Below are 22429 nucleotides of genomic sequence, written 5' to 3'. Positions count from 1 at the left end.
TCATTGTTATTCCAAGACAATTACAATGTTAACAAACCCATTGTTTAAAATATAAATTACAGGTAGCCAGAACAATTTCAGAATAATTTGTTCTGGCAGAGGTCAAGACAGTGCCTGTTCCTTCTTAAGTTGTATAAAATTTCTGTTCCTCCTTCCTCTTCTCCCACTGGAAGTTACTCCTCTGGAGAAAGTGTTTGCTTTAGCTTGGTCTAGGCATTTAACTGACCCCAGTAATGGGACATATCTATCTTCTTATGGTGGGCCCAAGAATCAGGTTTCCAGAGTCTGAGGCAAAGCCCTATAGCCGGCAACCACAATGGCCGTCAGGACACTAGCACTTCTTGTTCCTGTGAACCTCTCCTTGCCCTGGAGAAAAGAGATATCGCTAAGCTCAGGGCTCCAGTATTGGGGTACAGGGGGCTGGATTTCGAGAAGAGCAGTTCTAGAGTTGGTCATCTAGGATGACTAAAGATTTCAAGATGGTGAATCCAGAGGGTCACAGTTACTCCTGCCTTCCTCTCCCCTTCTCTCAAGAAGATGCATTTAGGGTGCCAGAAACTGTCACTAGGAACTTATTGTAGGGGTTCTCAGGTTCCTGAGAGAGGACCACAGGGATTGGGGGGGGGGCTGTGCATAATCGGATCCATTTAATTTTGTCTGGAGATGAAGGGGTAGTCCTTTTCCCCACATGTTCTCTCTCTCTGTCTTCTAAATCTGACCATGCTTTCCCCCTGGTCTCTGAGAGACACAGCAGCTGAAGAATTACACATGTCTCTCCCCCTCCTGCCCCCTCCCCTTCCTCTGGGACACAGACGGTAGTGACCTCCTGGGGAGGTCACTCTGGGGCCTAGGCTGTAGGTACACTTAGCTGCCCAGCTTCAAGCTAGGCCCTTCCAGCAAAAGAAGGGGTAGTCAGGTCCCAGAGTGATGTTACCTGACCTGCCACCACCCGCTCGGTTTCTCCCAGAGGGCTCTTGAAGCAGCTTAAAGGAAACAGCCCCCTTAAAATCCCTGGTGGGGGCCAGGCAGCCCACCTGCTACCGGGCAAAGCCCTGCTTTCCTCTACAAACGATCCTTATGGCTTTCAGGGAGGCCGAGATCACGTTTGAAAACCCCTAAGCGGGAGGAGGCTTAGTCGGCTGTGTACTGAAATTCCTCAGTGGTTACATCAATTACACACCGCCTTGAAATCTGAAAACCCGATTAGTTCATTTATGACGTCGCTGAAGCAGCCAAAAAAAAAAAAAAAAAAAAAAAAAAAAAAAAAAAAAAAAAAAAAAAAAAACAAAAACACCTCAACCTAAAAAATCCCTTTTAAGAGCCAGAACAAAACCTACCCACCTGAGATAAATATTTCTGAACATCAAAGAAAGAGCGGATATGATGCCCCGACCTCACCCCCTAAGTGATAGATAGCAGCCCAGGCTTAAATTAGGGTTGACTACACTACAGGGCTGACACAATATTTTATAGATAGTAGCTCGTTTCGTTTAATTAACATACCATAAGCTGCCAGTGAGGCGTCTCTTCCCTATTCTAAATAAATCTGTAATATACGGATTCGTTCAAAGTTTAAGGAGAGGAAGTTTCTGGAAAGCGGGTAGGCAGGGCTGGCGTGCCACAGCTTGGGCAACCGTGGCGGATCTAAACCCCGGCCCGGGCTCTCCCCGTCTTGCTCAGATTTTCATTTTGTTTTTCTCTTTCTTTTAAAAGCCAGCGTAAAAGGCAGGATTACTGGGACGTGTATCTAAAACACGCTCAGCCTTCGTTCGAGGAGGGGTGACACTCAGGACTCAAGGCCAACGATGGCCAGAAGTTCTGCATCCTGGCCACTAACGAAAGATGGCCGCAGATGTGGGCTCCTCAGACAGGCGCTGAAGCCCTCCTCGGGCTGCGGAGCTGAGGGTCACACTAGGGTCCGCAGGGGTTGGCTGGAGGAGGGGGCGGGAGTCAGGCTTGCATTCTGCGGGAGGATTCTCAGTTCGGTGGAAGCGGCTCAGCTCCGAGAGACCCACCTCTGGGCCCAGTGCGAGTTGGCGATGAGATTTTTCTGGCCTTTTTCAGACTGAAAACTTTGGTCCTTAACAAATGCAAACCTGGCGGCAAGTCCACGGCTTTCCTGAATCTAGAGGTTTGCTCAGTGAGCGTGATTCGCGCGCGCGCGCGGGAAGCCGCATGGGCGTAGGTCTCAGGCCCGCTCCGAAGTCCCCTCCACAAGTTCTTTCTACACGAGAACCAGTGGCCTGGGACCGCTGAGACTCCCGTAGAGTGGCCATTGAGTGTGGGGATCTGTCTAATAGCTATCGGAACCCAGTGAGTCTTTTACCCCTACGCGGGCCTCCAGTTTCCGCGTCCCCCGTTCTGGAGTTCCGGAAGGATCAACCTTTTTTGGATTAAACTCTGGAGTGGCTCCCGATTAAGGAATAAAATCCAACATGCCTCGTCCGTCCAAATCGCCTCCAATTTTAAAATGAGGGGAGAGGGAGAGGTAGATAAAGATCTGTCTAGATGCCAGAGCAAACACCTTGGAACCCTCTGCACAGTGTAGAGCAGGTTTTCGTGTAAAACGAACCGAAGAGAGAGGGAGAGAGAGGGAGAGAGAGAGAGAGAGAGAGAGAGAGAGAGAGAGAGAGAGAGAGAGAGAGAGAGAGAGAGAGAGAGAGAGATTAACATTTGTTCTCAAGTCAAGAATATTGTCCTTGGAGAAAGCATCCGTTAGCTAACAAATGACTCGCGGTTTACGGATCTTTTTGATTCCAACTTCGAGGCCTTCCCCCACCCGCTACGTGAGGACAAAAGCAAAGCAATCGTGTTTGCTGCGGGACTGAAGTTTCTTGCACCCCGCGGATGTGCACAGGGACTCGTTTTCTGGCCACAGGGTTCTTCATGCTTCCCTCTCAAACGCGTTGGAATCATTCGGAGTTCCGGGGCTTGGCACCCAGGTCACTGTCCTTTTAGGGACAGAAGGCAGGTGCAAGCGCGCGCAGCGGAATGGAATCGAGGGACTGGAAGCCAGTTAAAATTTCAGAGTCATTTATTTTTGTAGACTTTCCGTTTTCCAGGAGAAAGGGTGCTAGAGTGTTTACTGATATCCTCAGCTTCTCAGTAGATCCCTGCAGGCGGCGGGCGGGGGTGGGGGTGGGGAGCGTGCAGGTGTCAGAGCCGCATTCAGAGAGTAGGTAGGGTAGATCTGTACAGTGCCGGCACCAAGCAGGGACTTCAAATACCTTTAGAACTATTTAATCCTTGAAAGGTCACGTGCGGACCTGCTTTTATTACTGGATTATGGGGAAGCTTGCCATTGTTACCCACACACACACACAGAAATAATTTACAAAGTGCTTATTAGTGCTTACTTAAGGTAATTGACCGGAAGGACACCCTCTGCCCTGTTTAAGCAGCGTCCTGATCCCATAGTAACAGCTGACGGACTGTTTATATTCTGTTTACCGTCTGTCTGTCTATCTATCTATCTATCTATCTATCTATCTATCTATCTATCTCGGAGCCAATTCTGACAAATGTAGGGCAGTAGATCCCTGAAGAGATTCACCGGCAGAAAGTTCTAGAATTCCAGGACCAACCCCACCCTCTGGTTCATAAGGACACCTCAAGCATTCCTTTGCTTGTTTTCTGCAGGCTGGAGAGAGAACCCAGGGCCTCCTATAAGCTACCCGCAGACCCTGCCTTTGAGCTGCAGCCCTGGTACATCTGGACCTTCTTTGATGTTGGAGATCCATCAGTTCTGGGATTCTGGAGATGAAGACTGTAAGTGGAGATCTCACATAAGCATTCTAATTTCTGGGTCACTTGGACTGAGAGCTAAGAAGCAAGAAGGCAGCAATAGCAGATTGCTTGAAAACTCAACACCCCCTGCTCCCCTCAGAGGGTGACAGAAAGGTAACCATTTAAACCCAAGGACAATTCCTAGCCACAAGAAACAATGCATCTAAATTAAGTTAGGAAATTTATCTGTAGAGCAATCCTTGGGCTAATGAGTTGCATTTCACTAGGTCAGTTTGTGGCCCTCACTCTTAGGCTTCCTTTGAAGGAATCAAGAGACAGGTAGTGGTGGTGGCTTAGAGATGACTGATGGATCTTTAGGAATCTCTGAAGTTGGTTTTCTGTGTGGATCCTGGAAGCTGCTTCACTTGAGATGTTTTATGTGAGGGTTGCCAAGGGAACCTTGGGTAAAATTTTGCAGGAGTGTCTCTGAGAACATTATTCATAATTAAAAAATGATTCATAGAAATCACCAGAAAAATTATAGCATGCCGTGTTTAAACACGTTGTGGAACCATGTGGAATAAATAAAACCGAGGTCTGGCTGGGTAATGCTGCCTCCCAGCCTTCCTCTGCCGGTGCCAGGAGGATCTGATACAGAGCTATACATTTCAGAACAGCCTGTGTGATGGGAGCCAAAAGATTTTCTTTACGTTTTATTTATTTTGTTTAATACGTAGTCCAGGCTGGCCTTGGAAGCCTCTCTTTTTATTTTATTTTTTTGAGACAGAATCTCAGGTAGCCCAAGATGGCCTCAAACTCTGCCTGACTCTGCAGCTTCCACTTATGGTTAGAGGTTTCATTCTGGGGACTCCAGGTTTGGGGTTGTAGCAAGCATGTTCACCTGCTGAGCCGACTAGTCTGCTCCTGTTTAATTTTTCAAAGCCTCCCTGGGGAACTTACAGTTTCAAATAAGAGTACTGTTAATAACAGCAGAATTTAGTTGGTGTTGTTCTGTTTGTTGCTGTTTCAACTCAGGGTTTCTCTGTGTAGCCCTGGCTGTCCTGGAACTCACTCACTCTTGAACTCAGAACCCAGAAATCTGCCTGCCTCTGCCTGAGGCTAAAGGGCAGGGGCCTTTTTTTTTTTTTTTTTTTTTTTTTTTTTTTTTTTTTTTTTTTTTCAGCAAGACTGGGAACTCCCAAACAGGAAGTCAGAAGGGATTCATTGGAATGCAGGCCCAGGCTTTCAAGTCAGCAATAAGCAACTTTGGTGCCTAACTCATGAAATTCCCCAAACCAATCCTATTGACTCCAATCTGCTCTGCAGGGAGTTACCAATCTATGCTTTTAAGGTCCACTCCTTCCTGGTAGGAGGAGTAAGGCAAGCTTTCTTTCTTTCTTTCTTTCTTTCTTTCTTTCTTTCTTTCTTTCTTTCTTTCTTTCTTTCTTTCTTTCTTTCTTTCTTTCTGAGACAGTGTTTCTCTGTGTAGCCCGGCTCTCCTGGAACTCACTCTGTAGACCAGAGATCTGACTTCCTCTGCTTCCCTAGTGCTGAGATCAAAGGTGTGTGCCACTATCGCCTGGTATAGCAGCTTCACTGCCTTCGGTGACCTGTAGCAGTGAACATATTCAGCGTTAGTTTCTACTGCCTCGGGCACTGGTCGAGAGCAACATCGAATGTCAGTGGCTAATATTTATGTGAGGACTAGCTTATGATAGAGCAATTAACTTATTAAGCAATCCAGACTGAAGCAGTTGCACTCGCTGGGAAAAGATGTTCCCATTATCAACATAAAAACAAAACAAAACAAAACCCAAAACATCGAGGAGCCGGAGCTCTCGTCGGTTAAGACAACCGCTGCTTCCCCAGAAGGCTGAGTTCGGTTCCCAGCGTGTGCATTGGTCTGCTCACATCTGCCTGTAACTCCAGCTCCAGGGGATCTCACGCCCTCTTCTGGACTCCTCAAGCATTGCATTCGTGTGTACACCCCCACACACACACACACACATGCATAATTAAAAATGACATCTTTAAAAATATCGAATCAGTGCCTTGTGCAGGGTTGCCAGACTGCATGACTTCTGGCTCGCAGGATGGTTTGGGTCTTCTTTCGTGGTGACACACCTAGCGTGTGAAGGTGGTTGAAGCCAACAGAGGGCTGCACGCCTCAGGCATGCTCGCCTCATTCACTTGCAGTCCAGAAACACTTGCTTAGAAGAAGCCTACTGAAAAAGGAATGCAGCAGCCCTTTGGATTGAGAAATCATTGGTGTGCTCACCCAGGCTGTGACTCAGGTGGGAACTGTTCAGCGTTTCCTGGACCCAAGCCAGGCGTTGATGTGACAAAGTGAGTTCTTAGTGAGACTTTGAGTTAGCATCTGGCCTGCTTATGCACATATGTACGGAGGACCTGAGCAAGGTCCTCAGCACTGGAAATACTGGCTCTGTTTGTGTGACTCCTGGGAGGCATGTGTCATGTAAAACAAAGCAAAGCAAAAGAAAACTTTTTTGCACCAGTATTTGTGCTACAGGTACAAGATCTGACTTCCTTTAAGCCCATGATCTGCACAGTGGTGCTAACAGTTATCTCAGAAAGAGGTTAACAGGTTTTTTTTTGTTTTTTTTTTTGTTTTTTCATTTATTTGTTCGTTTTTGAAACAGGGTTTCTCTGTATAGCCCTGGTTGTCCTGGGACTCACTGTGTAAACCAGGCTGGCCTCGAACTCATATCTGCCTGCCTCTGCCTCCCAAGTGCTGGGATTAAAGGTATGCACCGCCACTCCTAGCTCAACTTTTCATTTTAAAATCTTAAATTTATAAGACAGATGTGATGGCGTACACCTGTGATCCCAGCACCCAGGGAGGCCGTAGCAAGCGGATCATGAGTTGGGGATCAGTCTGGACTTACAAAGGCTTGATTGAAAAAAAAAAAAAGATAAATATAACGAATAACAAAGGGTCTAGCTCATTGCCCAGGAGAAGGAATGTTTAGTAAAGTGTAGTTATTATTGGTATCATTTTAAATAATAATAAACAGTATTATTAACAGAAAACTAACACTAGGACCTTTATACAGTTAAGTTCTGAAAACAAACTATCCTAAATGGGTGAGGGTGGGCAGCTGTTGATATTTATATATGTTCAGTGAAAAAGATGTGCAGCTGATACAAAGATTTTAAGAGTCTCCAACAACATGGCTTGGTAAATGCCTTGCCGATTCCTACATATACACGTATGTTTCCCAGACTCCCCCCGTAGCTAGCAGTTCTGAATAGAATTAGGCATGGCATGTTGGATGTGCTTATTCAAAGATTGAATGGAAGACACATTGCTGCTGCCTTTGTGGTTTCTGCTAGTAGAGACCATGAGCAAACACTCGGTTTATGTATGCGCGTGTGCACTTGTGCATGTGTGTGTACTTGTTTGTTATTGTACAACTGTCTCCTCTGAGATATGAGTTCCATGGATGGATGCTCCTTAAAAGTCAGGGATAAACAACTCAAAAGGTTTAGGAAGTCCCTGAAACTGACCAGATTCACTAGGCTCCTACTTTCCCAAGCCTATGTAAGCAATAAAGGTCAATGAGAGACACTTTCAAACAAGCAGAGCTGCTTGGAAGAGGCTCAGACCAGTTCAGTGGCCTAGAAGTGATTCTCCAGCTTGTCAACTGTGGGCAGGTTACTCTGTGCTCTCCAAGGTTTTAGCTCTCATGAGCCATCACCCTTTCTAGCCTGGGCTCTGACAATGTAGTTGCCTCTTAGTAACATCTGTTCCTGTAAGTGGCACCAATAAAACTGATTGGTTCAGCAAGCTGGACTCAATGGTATTCTTATTTTGATCTGTCATTGTTTCCCTATCTGCTGTGAGTAGACATTTCTTTTTAATGTCTTCTCAGGAACCGTGTCAAATAACATGTGTAGGGACATGTGGTTAAATGAGCTCACATGAACATGTGTGCATGCATGAGTATATGCATGTATATGTGCATGCATAAACATGCATGCAGTGTGTATGTGCATGTGTATACCCTCTGTCTTAGTTACTTTTCTGTAGATGTGAGGACACCATGACTGAGTCAATTTACAGAAGAAAGATTTTGGGGTCTTATGGTTTTGGAGGGTTAGCCGATGACCATCATGGTGGAACAACATGGAACTGGCTGGCAACAACCATGGACCTGGAGTGGTACCTGAGAGCTCACATCTTGAGACAACTGCAAGGTAGAGAGACAGTGCTAAGTGGGAGTGGCTTGGTGCTTTAAAATCTCAAAGACTAGGCTAGAGAGATAGCTCAGTGGTTAAGAGCACTGACTGCTCTTCCACAGGTCCTGAGTTCAATTCCCAGCAACCACATGGTGGCTCACAACCACCTGTAATGGGATCTGATGTCCTCTTCTGGTGTGTCTAAAGAAAGCTACAGTGTACTCACATACATAAAATAAATAAAACTTAAAAAAAAAATCTCAAAGACTACCTACATCTCCTCCAACAAGGCCACACCTCCTAATCCTTCCAAAAGAGTTCCACCAAATGGGAACCAGGTATTCTAACATATGCAGCGATGGGGGACAATTCTCATTCCAATGGTCACACCTCCAACTCTTCCTGACCAAGTACTAATTACATGGTAAGAAGTTAGGAAATTTTAGACTCTAAAGACAACATGGCCAGGCTAGCTAGCGCACTGAGTGGAAGATTCCACCCTCACATCATTGGCCAGTGATTGGGTACACACTGAACTTGAGGCTCAGAAGGACATTTTGGAGATGGACTTGATAAACAAGAAAATTCCTGCAGTTTCTAGGAAGGGGAAGCTCTGACTTATGGTCTTATGTCACCTATGCCTTAGACTTGTCTGTTGCCTCCTCTATGACCCCACAGAGGGGTCTATAGATGGAGAGTGCTCTCCTTTCTTCTTCTTCTTCTTCTTCTTCTTCTTCTTCTTCTTCTTCTTCTTCTTCTTCTTCTTCTTCTTCCTCTCCTTGTCTTTCTCCTCCTCTTCCTTCTTCTTCTCTTTCTCATCCTCCTTCTCTCTCTCTTCCTCTCTCTCCCTTCCCCTGCCCCCGTGTGTTGCCTTCTCTATGACTCCACAGCTGGGTGTATACATGCATATAATCATATATGCACACATGTACATGTGAGCACACTCAACCACATGTATGTACACATATGTTTATAGATGAATCTCTTTCTCTCCCCTTCACTGCCCCCGTGTGTGTGTGTGTTCATGTACGTGGATAAGTGTGGGCTCCCATAGAAGCAGGAAGAGGGCATCATATTCCCAAGAGCTGCAGTTACAGGCAATTGTGAAATATCCAACACGGCTGCGAGGAGCTGAACTGGGGTCTTCTGGAGGAGCTCAGGGGGGCTCTGCAGCTGACAGCTCCTCCCCCCTCACATTAGCAGTGCTCTCTGGCTGAGAGCTCCTCCTATCCTGCTCAGAAAGCCTATTTGAAGTCAGGTAGGACGAACTGTGGCCACATCACAGAAGTAAGTCCTGAAATTAAATGTTGGGTATTTTCACATTCCAGCCTCTAGCAGCTGGGGTGCTGGGTATATTTTGTCCCACCATGGCAGACGGGACTCTGGTGAGCTATTCATCTAGTGTTCCTATTACAACTTGGGCATACTGTTTCAGGGTGTGAAAATCACACCCAGGGTAGAGAAAGGAAGATGCCACAGCCCTGTCTTCTCTCTGGTCTTCATTGTGGGCCCCTATGCCAGGTATTGCTTTTTCTTTTCTGACCATATCCAAATGGCCTCTGATTTCTACTGTGCAGCTGGGAAGGAAGAGAGCTGGGAATTTAAGCTCCTCCTGACATGGGGTAGGGCACGGTTTTCTCTCAGAATTCTTCCAATTCTTAGACATTACGTGACTATCAGACTTGGCCAGGAGCTGTGCGACTGGTGGGGGGGGGGATGGGAGGCGGGGGGGGGGGGCAAGGAGGCCCAGGCAGCCCAGGCTCTAGCACATGCTACAGTCCATCCTGTCTCTCACTCTCAGCACCCTGAGTCCGAGCCAGGCACTTCACAGATGACCAATAAATATTTGTTGAGTGAATGTGGGATTTTCACCAAAAGCCGAGCAGGCTGCCCACGTGGCTGTGTGGGCTTCTGTGCAGCATGGCGCTCACGTGGCGATTTTCTATGCAGTGGGAAAAACAAAGCAAGGAACTCAATTCTTCCCCTCCCTGTGGGGACATCAGTGGAAACTGGTCTGTCACAAGAGCATGGAAATTTTCCACCAGAGACATAAGAACTCTCTGGCATGCCCCATGAAACATTAATTCTAGCTTCTGTGCCTGGTGCCTGGTGCCTGGTGCCCTTGTATAATTTAGTGGGTCAGGAGAAGCAGGAGCCTTGGTCGTGGATTATGCACTCAGAGAGCCTGCTCTTCCTTCAGAGTTGGGGTAAGTGCAAACCAGTTCTCTGCATGTTTTCTTGGAGAGATTCCTGCCTTTTGGAGAATTTGGGGCCCAGGATTGTGGGATATTCCATGAAAGAATTGGTGAGTGCCCAGAGGCTACAGTTTCTCCAGGGTCTATGAGTAAACATGACTGTGTCTCATGGTGCCAACTATTGAGAGGCTCCAGCAATCACCATAGGACAGACAATATGCTTGCAAGACTTGATATTCTGGGTCAAAAGACACAGAGGTCCACTATCATGATGGACTTAAAGAAATCTCTCCCAGTATTTGCAACGTCTCTGTATTTTTTTTTCTTGGTGTCCCTAGCATAGCCATCCTAGCAGTAACGAAGATATTTTAGAGAGAGACATGTGCCCCTCCCTTTCATGGACACAGTGGGCTCCAAGGAACCAGAATTTCTCTAGGAATCTCATGCTGAAGGATAAAGAAACAGGCTAGACCCTGGTGCCAGTCAGAGGAGAAACCAATCTCCCAAAAAGAGAGCTCACACAGTCTGACCTGTCACATCGTGACTTTACAGGCTGGCACTGAAGCCTGTACTATGGCGGATCAATGGGTGGAACTCAGGCTTCACTCCTCAGCTTCAAGCATCTTGCTGACTAAATCATCTCCACAGACCCTGAAATGATTTTCGAATGAAAACAAAATTTTAAAGAATATGTCTATGCTAAGAACTTAAAAGGAGTTTCAGTTCTTATAAACACCCAGGCCCCTCAATCCTGACATAGGTATCTGTTCAGATTGCTTCTGTGTGAGTCCAGCTCCCTGCTCAGGAATACGTTACAGAGCTAGGGAGCTGACTCCATGGTTAAGGACACTTGCTGCTCTCACAGAAGCCTGGAGATGGATTCCCAGAACCCAGGTGGCCGCTCACAACTGTCAATAATTCCAGTTTTGGAGGACCTAGCTTCCTCTTCTGACCTCCTCAGGAATCAGGCACATTGAAGCACTTAAGAAATAAATTTAAAAATATAAAAATATATTATAATATGCACTGTGGGCAGATAAAAACTTTCCAAGCTCAGCTGTAAGTTTCCATTTACACTCTCCCTTTAGATTTATTTTATGTTACAAGTATGAGTGTTTTCCCTGTGTGTGTGTGTGTGTGTGTGTGTGTGTGTGTGTGTGTGTGCGGTACATGCCTGGTGTTCAAGGAGGCCAGAAGAGGGCACCAGATCCCGAGGATCTGTAGTTACAGACAGTTGTGAGCTGCCATTTGGTGCTGGGACCCAAACCTGGGTCCTCTACAAGAACAGTAAGTGTCCTAGCCACTGAGCCATCTCTCCAGCTTCTCTTCCTTTCCCTTCTGTTGCCCCAACTCTTCCTCACTTGAGCTCTGCCTTGAGACATAGTGGGGAATAAGTAATTCACATCATTTCCACATTCAGTCAAAAATAAAAGTGAAGGTTCTTGTTCAAAAGACAGGAGAAAAAAGCCTTGCAGATCCTAAAACACAAGACCTTTTCTTTCTTGCTTATTCTGAGGTTTCTCAATTTATCCTAGCTGGGGAGCTTTCTGTGGTTTGAGATGTGAGATGTATCCAGCTGCCTGCCACCTCCGCTCCACCGCCATTTATTTCTTCAGAAGCACAATCCAAATAAACCCTTCTCTCAGGCCTTGGTCATGGTGTTTTATCACTGTATTAGGAAGGTGATTGACAGATGAAGCCTTCAATTATTGCTTGTCTCCACCCACACTGTACTTGTGTCAGATCAATACACTAGATCCCACCTGACTCAAACGCACACTTAGTATCTTTGTCGTAAAGAAATTTGTTTCATATTCAGACTGCTGCTGCTTCTTCTTCTCTGGGGGCCAGATGCTGCTGGGTCTCAGTGGGTAGCCTGGGGTGTGTGGACTCGGCTCCCCAATTTCAGATAGCTGCCTGGAAAGTTTTCAGTTCTATACCTTCATCACCAAGAAACTCGAACTGTTTCCTGGGACTGATGGGAAGAAATGACTACAGACTGAGAGGCTTATATCTAAGAGAAATGAACTCTCTTCAGGAAGTCTGGGAAAAGCAGCTCAGCAGGGCTCTTAAGACTGAGGAAGAATCCTCCCTGTCCTTTCCAGCTGTGACCCCAGGCATGCCCTGGTCTCTGCCTCCCTGCCATGTGATCCACCTGATCCATGCCTGTGTGTCTTCACCCCTTCTTATCACAATAGTTGCTGCTGTAGAGAACACCCCAAATCTAGGATGACTTCACCCGAAGATGTATTCACTGAAGATCATTTTCTGACGTTCAGAGATGTCTTTTGAGTAGACAGTTAGCTAACAAGGAGAATATTGAAACGTGAGCCTAGTTTCTCATCTCTCAGTGGTTTTCTGTTTGTTTTTCAACTCTGGGCAGAAAACCTGCATAGACTATGAAGTTCATATCTCTGGAGTTCCTTTTTCTTTCTCTTCTAAGAATTTGTACCCCTCTGGCTGCTCCGCTCTTCCCAAGCCTATGCCTTCCTCGAGGCTAGTCTTAGGTGGACAGGCTCAGGACCAGCTCATCTCTATCGTCTCTCCAGGAACAGATGATGTTTGGATCATTCGCTGACATTAGGCAGGTATCTTTGGTGTTTTCCCAGCTTTCCTAGTTGTGTTTAGGACAACTCTTGTTCTGATCTGTCTTCACAGACAGAGTCAGAAGTCAGACATGGCCCTTCTAAGCAGAAGTGTCCAGCCCACAAGAACTGCCTCAGGAAACTCCAGATTTTAAGGGATGTGCTGGTTAGGTCTCAGCCCCTCCCTTTTCACTGTGTTTGGAAAAGACGGTTGTTTCTCAGTAAAAATGGTCACTTGGAAAAGGGATACATCTGAGAATCAAAGAAGAGAGGGCTTTTGGAACAGAGCAGTCAGAGCCACGCAGAGCCTCTGTCGCCTTCTGGCTTAGAGGCAGTAGCAAACCCCAAGCAAAAGAGGCATTGTTGTCTCTTTTGGCTGCTGCGATAAATCACCATGACCAAGGCAGTTTATAAAAGGAAAGGTTCACTTGGCTTCTTGTTCCAGAGAGTCCACTATGGTCGGGAGGTGTGGCAGCTGGAGCAGGAAGCAGACTGAGTGAGCTCTTCAGACTCTCTGAGCCAAGCGCCAGTGACGCACTTCCTCTCACAGGGCCGCACTGTCTAAGTCTTCCCAAGCAGATCCACCACCAGCTGGAAACCAAGTGTTCAGATACAGAGCCTGTGGGGGCATCTCTCGTCCAAACCACCACAGACAAAGCACAACCGCACGACAAGCTATTGGCTTGGCAAGCTGAGAAGTGAGCACGGGGCTTCCTACAGAGGGGCAGAAGGGTTGCACCAGGAGGCTTCCTACAGAGGGACAGAGTGCTGCTTTTACTTTGTACAGACCTCAGGCTCTCTGATGCTGATGGCGTTAGATTAATAAAAGTGAAACCTAGGGAAGTTAATTAACCCTCCAGCCCAGTTGGTTCAAGGTACAGCTTTTAAAGAGGAGCCCGAGATGATCTTGAACTTGCTAATGAAAAATGACGTTGAAACTGTTTGTTTGTTTGTTTGTTTGTTTTCTTGAGGCAGGATTTCTCCATGTAGCTCTGGTTGTGCTGGACCTGGCTCTGTAGACCAGGCTGGGATTAAAGGCATGCACCACCCCACCAAGTGACTTTGAACATCTGTCCTGCCTCTACCTGCTGGGCTCCATGTTAACACTCCCTGTGTGTGTGGTGATGGGAAGGAACCCAGGGCGTGTGCGCATTAGGAAGCCCTCAGCTGAGCTTACGCTGATTAGAATGAACTTCTTAGATGAGATAACCTTGAACCCAGGTCCTTCTGCCTCTAGCTCCTGAGTGCTGGGTTTGCAGCTCTGGTAGTAGTAGCTGCTCTCTAACCTCCTGCGACGGGGCTTTTCATTGGCTTGTTATTCTAGTAAAGCCACATTAAGATTGTTAAATTACATTTATTTGTTTATTTATTTATTTATTTATTTTATTGTTGCTTATGCTGGCAGGTCACATGGAGGTCAGAGGTCAGCCTAGGGCAGTCAATTCTCTTCTACCATGGGCATCATGGGTATTAAATTCAGGGTGTCGGCCTCCGTAGCAAGTGACTTCATCCTTTGAGACACATGCGCACACACACGCACACACACAGCGGGCGGGAAAGATTTGATCTGTGTATGTGGGTGCTTGCATGAGCTTATGTGGACCGTGTGATTGCAGGAGCTGAGGAGACCAAAAGACAGCATTGATCAGGTGCCTTGGAACTAGAGTTGCAGGCAGTTCTAAGCCACAACGTGAGTGCTGGAAACCAAGCCCAGGTCCTCTGTGAAGGAAACCGCTTTCTCTCAGCTCCTAAGGCCTCATTCTTAACCTGCGAATGCACACTGATGAGGGAGTGAACTCTGATAAACGAATGGATCCTTTTGGATCCTCTTTTGTGTAATTTCCGATGTACAGAATCTTTAGAAAAGCACCGTCACGTCACCCGGATTCCCAGTTGTTCACACTCCTTCCCATCTGATTACTGACTCTCTGATTCATTGGAAAACAGGCTGGACACATCATGCCCAGCTGGAGACATCACGCCCCTCTAGAGACACCACGCCCCGCTGGAAACGCCCCGCCCCGCTGGAGAGACCTCGACCCGCTGGCCCACAAGTTCTTCCCTGTCTATCTCCTGAGAATAGGAATACTCTCTCACATAACCTTAGTATGATTACGAAAATTAGGAAATTTATTGTTGGACACTACTATTATTCAATTCAGAATTTATATTCAAATTTCATCAATTTACAAAATAACGTCGTTTATAACTTCTGCCCCGACTCAGGCTCCGATCCAGGATGATGCTGCACCTTCAGCTGTCATGCCTCGTTAGATTCTTTATTCTGAAGTGGCTCCTTAGCCTTTCTGTCTGGTGCTCCTCAGAATTAATTCCAGGTGATGCAGAATCAGTGTGCCTGGGCCCGGGCCTGGACAGGGGGTCTCCTTGCGTCTGTCGAAGGGCACAGGATTTTCTCTTACCTCGTTGCTATTCAATACGGTGAGAACACGCCCCACCCCGCAGGCTCACATTCTGAATGTCCCCAGTTGGTGGCGCTCTTTTGGGCGGTTGTGGAAGCTGTAGGAGGTGGGGCCTGCATGAAGGAAAGAGGCCCTTGGGGGTGGGTCCTTGGGGCTTGTGTGTGGTTCGAATGCCCCCTCCTCAAAGGCTTATGTACCTGAACAGTTGGTAATGCTGTTTGGGAGGTTATGGAACCTTTAAAATGTTCAGCCCTGTTGGAGAAAGTATATCACCAGGGACGGGCTTTGATCGTTCCTAGGGGTGGCCTTACTCCCAGTTTGCTCTCTGGTTACTGAGTGTGGTTAAGAATGTGCACCTCAGATTCCTGCTGCTCCCTCCCCCCTCCACCCCATAATAGTCTCTCCTTCTGGATTCATAAGTCTAAAAGCATGATAGAAAAACTCCGTAGCAAGACGTTAGACGATGACATCAACTATGAGAGAGCAAACCGACAAAAAGCCAGAGCAGAGAAGATGAGTTGGGGTGAGTGAAACATTTGCACACAAGCCTGCCGGCCTGAGTTTGATCTCTGGGACCCACGTAAAGAAAGATGGAAATAATGAGAGAGTGACCCTCTGGCCTCACGAATGAGCTGCTGCTCACATACTTACAGATCCATGTTGGCCATAGCAGAGAGCATGGTGGGAGACGGTGAGTCCATGGCTGGACTTCCCTGGAAGGCTATTGGAGAACTGGAATTAAAACAAAAATTGTTACTGTTTGTAAGTCTTATTACCAGGGCTATTAGCTTCTTCTAGGTCAAATGGTAAGCTTGGCAACCTTTTTGTTTTTTTCCTGGGGTGTATGTGAATTTGTGTGGTATATGTTCACGTGGGTGTGCATTGCATGTGTGTGCATGTGTGAGGTTCAGAGGGCAGTGCTGGGTGTCTTTCTCAATCAGTCTCCACCTCGCTTTTGAGGCAGGGTCTCACACTGACCTTCAGATGTATCAGCTGGCTGGGTTGGCTGGCAGCAAGCTTCAGGGGTCTGCCTGACTCCATACCTCTAGCTTCCCAGCAGGGATCTAGCCACCCCCCAATGCCTTCCTGTGGGTGCTGGGGATCGGACTCAGGGACTCATACTCGAAAGGCAGCCTTTGGCCCACTGAGTAATCTTCCTACTAGGATTTCCCCGGCCTGAATAAAGCTGACTCATGTTCTGGGGACCAAATCTGGGGACATAACTGTTCACCATGTGGTTCTACACAGTGGCTCTCCTGTACTTCACGGCACCTGATCTCTCAGTCATGGTCGCTGAAAAGGGACAATTTTAAGAAAAGATTGATTCTTATTATCTGTGTACGCATGTGTGTTTTATACACATGTCCATGCCCTCAGAGGCCAGAAGAGGATGGTGGGTCCCCCAGAGCTGGGGTCACAGGCAAAACTCTCAGGCCCCTGAAAACGAAAGAGACAAAACCGTTTGGGGGCGGGGCTTAGTTCGGAAACCGCCAGCAAGGACGCTCAAGGGTCAGAAGGAATCAGCTGTCAAATACAAAAACAACACGAATTTAAAGGAAAAAACGTAATCCACAATCCACGTTACCAGGGCTGACAATTCTGTGAGCTCATCGTGGGGACAGCAATGTTTGTCACGCCCAGACACACCTGACCAACCTTCAGAGGCCAGCCTGGCAAGAAGTCTGGGTGAAGATTTTGCGGAGGGTGGTGGGGCGGGGTCGGGAAGTAGTGGAGTCACTTAGACGATGTTCAGTGTGCCTTTATCTGGGGTGACTGTCACAGGTATAATGACTTCCTCCCACTCTCTGCCTTTTCTTCCCCACCCCCACTCCCTTTTGCTTCATCTTTTTTCTCCACCCCTTTTTGCTGTGCTAGGCTGGTGACAGAAATCCAGGGTCTTGTTGCTAGGCAACCATTCTACCCAACCCATCTTTTTTTCTTTCTGACTAGGGTGTGCATGACTACCATAACTAAAACTGAGTTTGTTTCCACCTAGTAGTCAAGTTCCTGATTCTTAGGCATGTGGCAACCGTGTTTTAGTCTATGCTATTCTGATTCATTATTATTTAAGCTATGTTTTGTTTTATGTGGTCAGTTTTATTTATTTATTTATTTATTTATCTATTTTTGTGTAAGAGTTATTAATTAGATTAATGGCAATGGTAGTGAAGCCCCTCTTGTTTGGTTAATAACATTCGTCCTTGCTAGTGACACCTTGGTGCTAATGTTTGTCTGTGAAGTGCTTACTTACACAGGCCTAAAGGATTAGTGTTATTAGGGTTTGTGTCTGTGGCTCAGTCAGCAGAGTTCCATCCAGTACATCTGTAATCCCAGGGAGAAGAGAGACAGAAGTTCACCGTCATCCTTGGCTATATACTGAGTTTTGAGGGCAGCCTGGGCTATGTGAGACTCTGTGCCCAAAAACAAACAAACAAACAAATAAAGTGATTTTCAACATTGAATGTGGGTGATGAAAATGGAGTCCTCTCCAAGAGCAGTAGGGGTTATTAACTACTAAGCTATCCCTCTTGCTTGTGTGTATGTGTGTGTGTGTGTGTGTGTGTGTGAGTGAGTGTGTGTATGTGTGTGTGTGTGTGTGTATGTGTGTGAGTGTGTGTGCATGTGTGTGCATGTGTGTGTATGTGTGCATGTGTGTGTGTGTATGAGTATGTGTGTGAGTGTGTGTGTGTGCATGTGTGTGTGTGTGCATGTGTGTGAGTGTGTGTGCATGTGTGTGTTATAAAGGCACTACTTGGGACGGGAGAGATGTCTCAACACTTAAGAGCCTGTACTCCTGTTGCAGAGGATCTGAGTTTAGTTCCAAGCAGGAGTGCATACACCACTCTGCCAGGTCCACCACTGCCTGTAACTCCAGCTCCAGAGGTGCCATGCCTCTGTCTGGCCTCTAAGAGCACTTACACGACACACACACACACACAAAATTTAAAATAATAAAAATAAACTATAAATAAATAAAATAATAAAATAATTCTGAACTTGAGAACTGAGGGTGTAGCTTGAGGGCAGAGCCCAAGCCTGCACTGAGCCTCAGAGTTGGTTCCTGGCACAAAAGCAAAACCAAAATCCTTAACTTGACGAAATCTGAAAAGAAACTATTTCCAAATAAGGTCACGGTCACAACCACTGGGGACACCAGCAGCTTCTAGGGGGATGTCACTCGGCACGCCGTACAGACCTGCTCCTCACTTATCTCCTTGGACCATATTGTGTTCTCTGTTCACATTTCCAGTTAACTCTGGAAACAATAATTACCCTTAAAATGTTGTCCCGGGTGGTGGATGAGTTCAAGGAGATCGTGTTTACCAGACACAGCGGGGCAGCTGCACATAGGAACTCACGGAGATCAGGACAGAATGCACAAGACCATGCAAGATCAAGACCTGTGTGGAAAGGGAGGTGGCCGTGAAGCCCCACCCCTAGCTAAGAAGTTGTTTGAAGTTGATAACTCCTGAGAGAAGAAAATTAGCTTTCTTTAGGGGTGTGACCCCTGGAAGATCCACCATGATGCAGAGGAAGACCACACACTCCAGAACACAATTGAGCTCAACAGGGTTTTGACGACACAAAGTTGAGTGGGTACGAAATGCGGGGCCAGTCTGGGATTGACCAGGAGGGAACACTCAAAATACAATGCATCAAATTCTTAAAGAGCAAAAGAAAACAACAAATAATGTTGCTCGTCTTTCTTTGTTTCCGTTTGTTCCACCTGGGTTCCCAGTCAGACCAGACTAGAGCAAGACCAACTGGGTGAATATTCAGAAAGTGAGTGTTTCAGGCTTGGAAAAGCTCATGGTTGTGTAACAGCTGCCAAGCCTTTTAAAACTGGGCTGTAGTGTGAAGAGAACCTCCATGAGGTGTCACATGCAAATGAGAGTGGTCACTAATAAACTTTATTTACAAAGACGCCTCACATCTGCTCAGACCTTCCTGAATTTTCATCTATCTGTCTGCTTCTTCTCAGCAAGGTCTTCAGATGTATTCCTCAATTCTTCAATCCTCTGTAACATTATAGCCCCGTGGTTCAGCAGATCCTCTATTTTATTCCCTAGTTACTCCAGGTTAAAGCACCCTCCTCTAGAGGGAGGAGAGGGGTCACCAGGCTCAGGGTGTGACCTAAACAAGGCTCAGAAAGTACCCAGAGTCACGAGGCCGGAAGTAGGTTACAAAGGAGTTAAGTAATTTCTGGCAGAGGTGTGACTCTCTGTTGGCCCTGTCTGCTCAGAGCTCAGGGCAGCAGCTTCGGGAGAAGTCCCTCTTGCTGGGGGTTGACCTTTTGGTGATGCCCTGGGCTTTGCGCCATCCATGATGCTTTAAGTGACCCCAATACACTCACTGGCACACTGACTAGGATGGAATTGTTTCTTTATTCTGTCCATGTGTCTTCTTTGGGACGAAGAGATTTTTATTCATGGTTTCCCAGGAAATGTCACGCAGCAGGTACACGAGACAATTTTTGCCATCCTTTTTACTCCCCGCCCCCTCCCCTCCCCCCCTCCACCATCTTACCAATTTCCCGATGTAATCATCTTTGAGAGAGCATTCTTTCTCTCACAAGCATCTCACACTTAACATTATAGTCTGCATGTTGCAACTATCAAAGTGTCTCTAGGCCAGATGTAGCTATCCTTCAAGTAATGCACATCCACTATAATGTTGAGAGGGGAAGGCTGGCCACGCATGTCACTGGCCTGGGGCAGGCCCTCCTTGCTGAAGGGACTGAGCAGAATGGTTGGTTGCCTTTGCTGCCTGCAGGACCCAGCACAGAGTCTTCCTCTGCACGTGGGTCTTTCTGTCAGTTTCATGTCTATGGCACCTTGTCTCCCGACAAGAGTATTGATGTTGGTTCACGAGGTCATGTATACAGCAACTTTAATTTGTGGGATTCCTGCAGAACTAACAGAGGACTCTGCTGCAAATGGCATCGGCCTCTGCTTACCACGGCTCAGAAAGCATCTCCTCCAAACATGGTCGCTGCAGAATCAATCCCTCCAGAGGCTCTTCATGAAGAAAAGAGCTCCAGACTCCCATCCCTGCGGTCACCACAAAGCCCAAAGCTCCATTCAGACTCCCAGTGACCCCAGCCCTGTCTCCTTCCTGTTAGTCAGCCAGTTCCTGAGGCTCACCCTTGGCGCCATTGTTGATTCCTGCTCGGCTACAGGTCCCAGGAGCCCAGGAGACATCCTTTCCTTTCCTGTACCACCCTTACCCCTTTCAGACTCAGCTTCCCCTTGTGTCTGGTTTGTGGCATCTCCCAAGACCTCTAGCAGCACCATACCAGCGTGCCCCAGACCCTGGGTTCTCCATGGTTTAGAAACTGAATTTCTCACCTGGGCTTCTTTTGTGAACCTCATGATCCCACCATGCTCACTCATGCTCTTGCCTGGGTGTCTGACCACCTTACAGGTTAATTTGAGGATGGATCCAGATGCCTGTGTGGATGCACACATCTGGATGCTAAGTTGTCCGTCTGGACCCTTCAGACCTCAGGCACGGTGGGACTCAGCCCCAACTTTGCTGGTCTGTTTTCCCAGTATCTCCTTATCCTGCATGCACGTCCCCTCCCATCACGATCATCTCTCATTAGAAACGCCAAGATGAGGGTTGGAAAGGATGGGTCAGTGGTTAAAGCAGTTGGTTGACCAAATGTGAGGATCAGAGTTCAAATCCCCAGATTCTACATAAATGTCTGATGGGGGTGGAAATCCAGCCTCAGAAGATAGAGATAGGATTCCCCAGAGCAAGCTGGCTAGCAAAACCAGCTCTATTAGCCAGTGCTGGGTTTGGTTGAAACAGCCTGCCTCACTGGATAAGGGAGAAACATAGTCTAGATTTCATTCATCCAACCCTGCACCTCCACAAGCATGACCCCCACCATGTCCACACACACACACACACACACACACACACACACACACACACACAGAGAGAGAGAGAGAGAGAGAGAGAGAGAGAGAGAGAGAGAGAGAAAGAGAAATGTATATACACATACATACCACATACACATGAAACATGAAAGAAGAAAATACTAGAACAAATATATAAATAAAACCACTTTTGGAGTATGGCCTTCTCCAACACTGATGTTCTGATGGTGCAAATCCACAGAACAAATCCCTGTAGAACTTAAGGCTTTAACCTCACTGATCTGGAGTCGCTTCTGAAGACGGCCTCCCGTGAAGTCATCCAGAGTGGCCACGTGTGAGTGGACAACAGAGACGTGTATACCTGCATCTACTTTCTCCGGTCTTAGGGACACTGACCGAGAAAGAAGAGGAACCAAGCCCTTCTACTCCTGTGAGGAACAGGGGCGCACGCGCGCACGGCTTGAGTTTTCTAAGAGTTCGATTTCTAAGCCTTTCTGGGGTGGGTTTTAAATGGGCTCTGACAGTTTCCCTCGAGGGGTGGCAGGGATGGGTGGGGGCTTTTGGTCCAAACCAGCCACAGCTGGGAAGTGGGGAGCGGCTTAGCCCCACTGCACCGAGCTGACTGTGGTAGAAACTTACACTTGCTTTTGTTTGCACCACTGAGTGTGCTGGTTGCTTGTCTCATTGCTGTGACAAAGCGTGACAAGGACACTTTAAGGAAGGAAGAGTTTATTTTGGGTCACGGTTTAAGGGTAGTTTATCGTGACAGAGAATCAGGTCACAGTGCATTTGCAGACAGGAAGCAAAGAGATGGACGCTAGTGCTCATTGGGTTGTCTCTCCTTTATTCAGGCCACGCCTCCACGCCTCCAGCCCAGGCCTCTATGCCTCCAGCCCACGCCTCCAGCCCACACCTTCACGACTCCAACTCATACAATGGTGCTGCCCACATTCAGGGTAGGTCCTCTCACCCAGTTGGCCTTCTCTCCTTCACAGACATGCCCAGAGGTTTGTCTTCTAGGTTATTCTAGATTCTGCCAAGCTAAGCATCACGCTAAGGTAAGGCTGCCATACAGTTTTAGAATGTACCTCTAAGCACCTTCCAGAGCCTCTGCAGGCTGAACCAAGCCAGCGCTGAGAGCCCAGCTATGGTTCTCATCTTCTGAGGCACAGAAAGGCCATCACCCTCTGTGGAAGCTGCATGGTTAGTGTAGTCCTCTTCTGGGTCACTTCAGCAGCTAAGACACACCAAGGAGTAGTAACTGGGTCAGGCGCCCCAAAGGCTCAGGGATGCTGGCCAGAGTCAACTTCCTACCTAGTAGACTTTTAGAAGTGGAGGAACCTGTAGTTTCATTTGTTTTACACACACACACACACACACACACACACACACGCATGCATACACACACATGCGCACAT

At 47.2% G+C, this 22429-nt stretch overlaps 1 long non-coding RNA gene across 1 annotated transcript; it reads right to left on the bottom strand.

Annotated features, from left to right (window-relative positions):
• Window positions 1-14773: 14773 nt before the first annotated feature.
• Window positions 14774-16789, bottom strand: LOC143434032 (uncharacterized). The gene is made up of 3 exons (XR_013103179.1): window positions 16105-16789; window positions 15778-15858; window positions 14774-15097 (listed from the first exon to the last, which is right to left on the bottom strand). It is a non-coding gene; the product is annotated as an uncharacterized LOC143434032 (long non-coding RNA).
• Window positions 16790-22429: the final 5640 nt, after the last annotated feature.

The sequence above is a fragment of the Arvicanthis niloticus genome, chromosome 12 (genome assembly GCF_011762505.2).
Source record: "Arvicanthis niloticus isolate mArvNil1 chromosome 12, mArvNil1.pat.X, whole genome shotgun sequence".
Taxonomy (NCBI): Eukaryota; Metazoa; Chordata; class Mammalia; order Rodentia; family Muridae; genus Arvicanthis; species Arvicanthis niloticus.
Note: the sequence above shows the minus strand (reverse complement) of the source record. Positions and strands in the feature narration are given on the sequence as shown.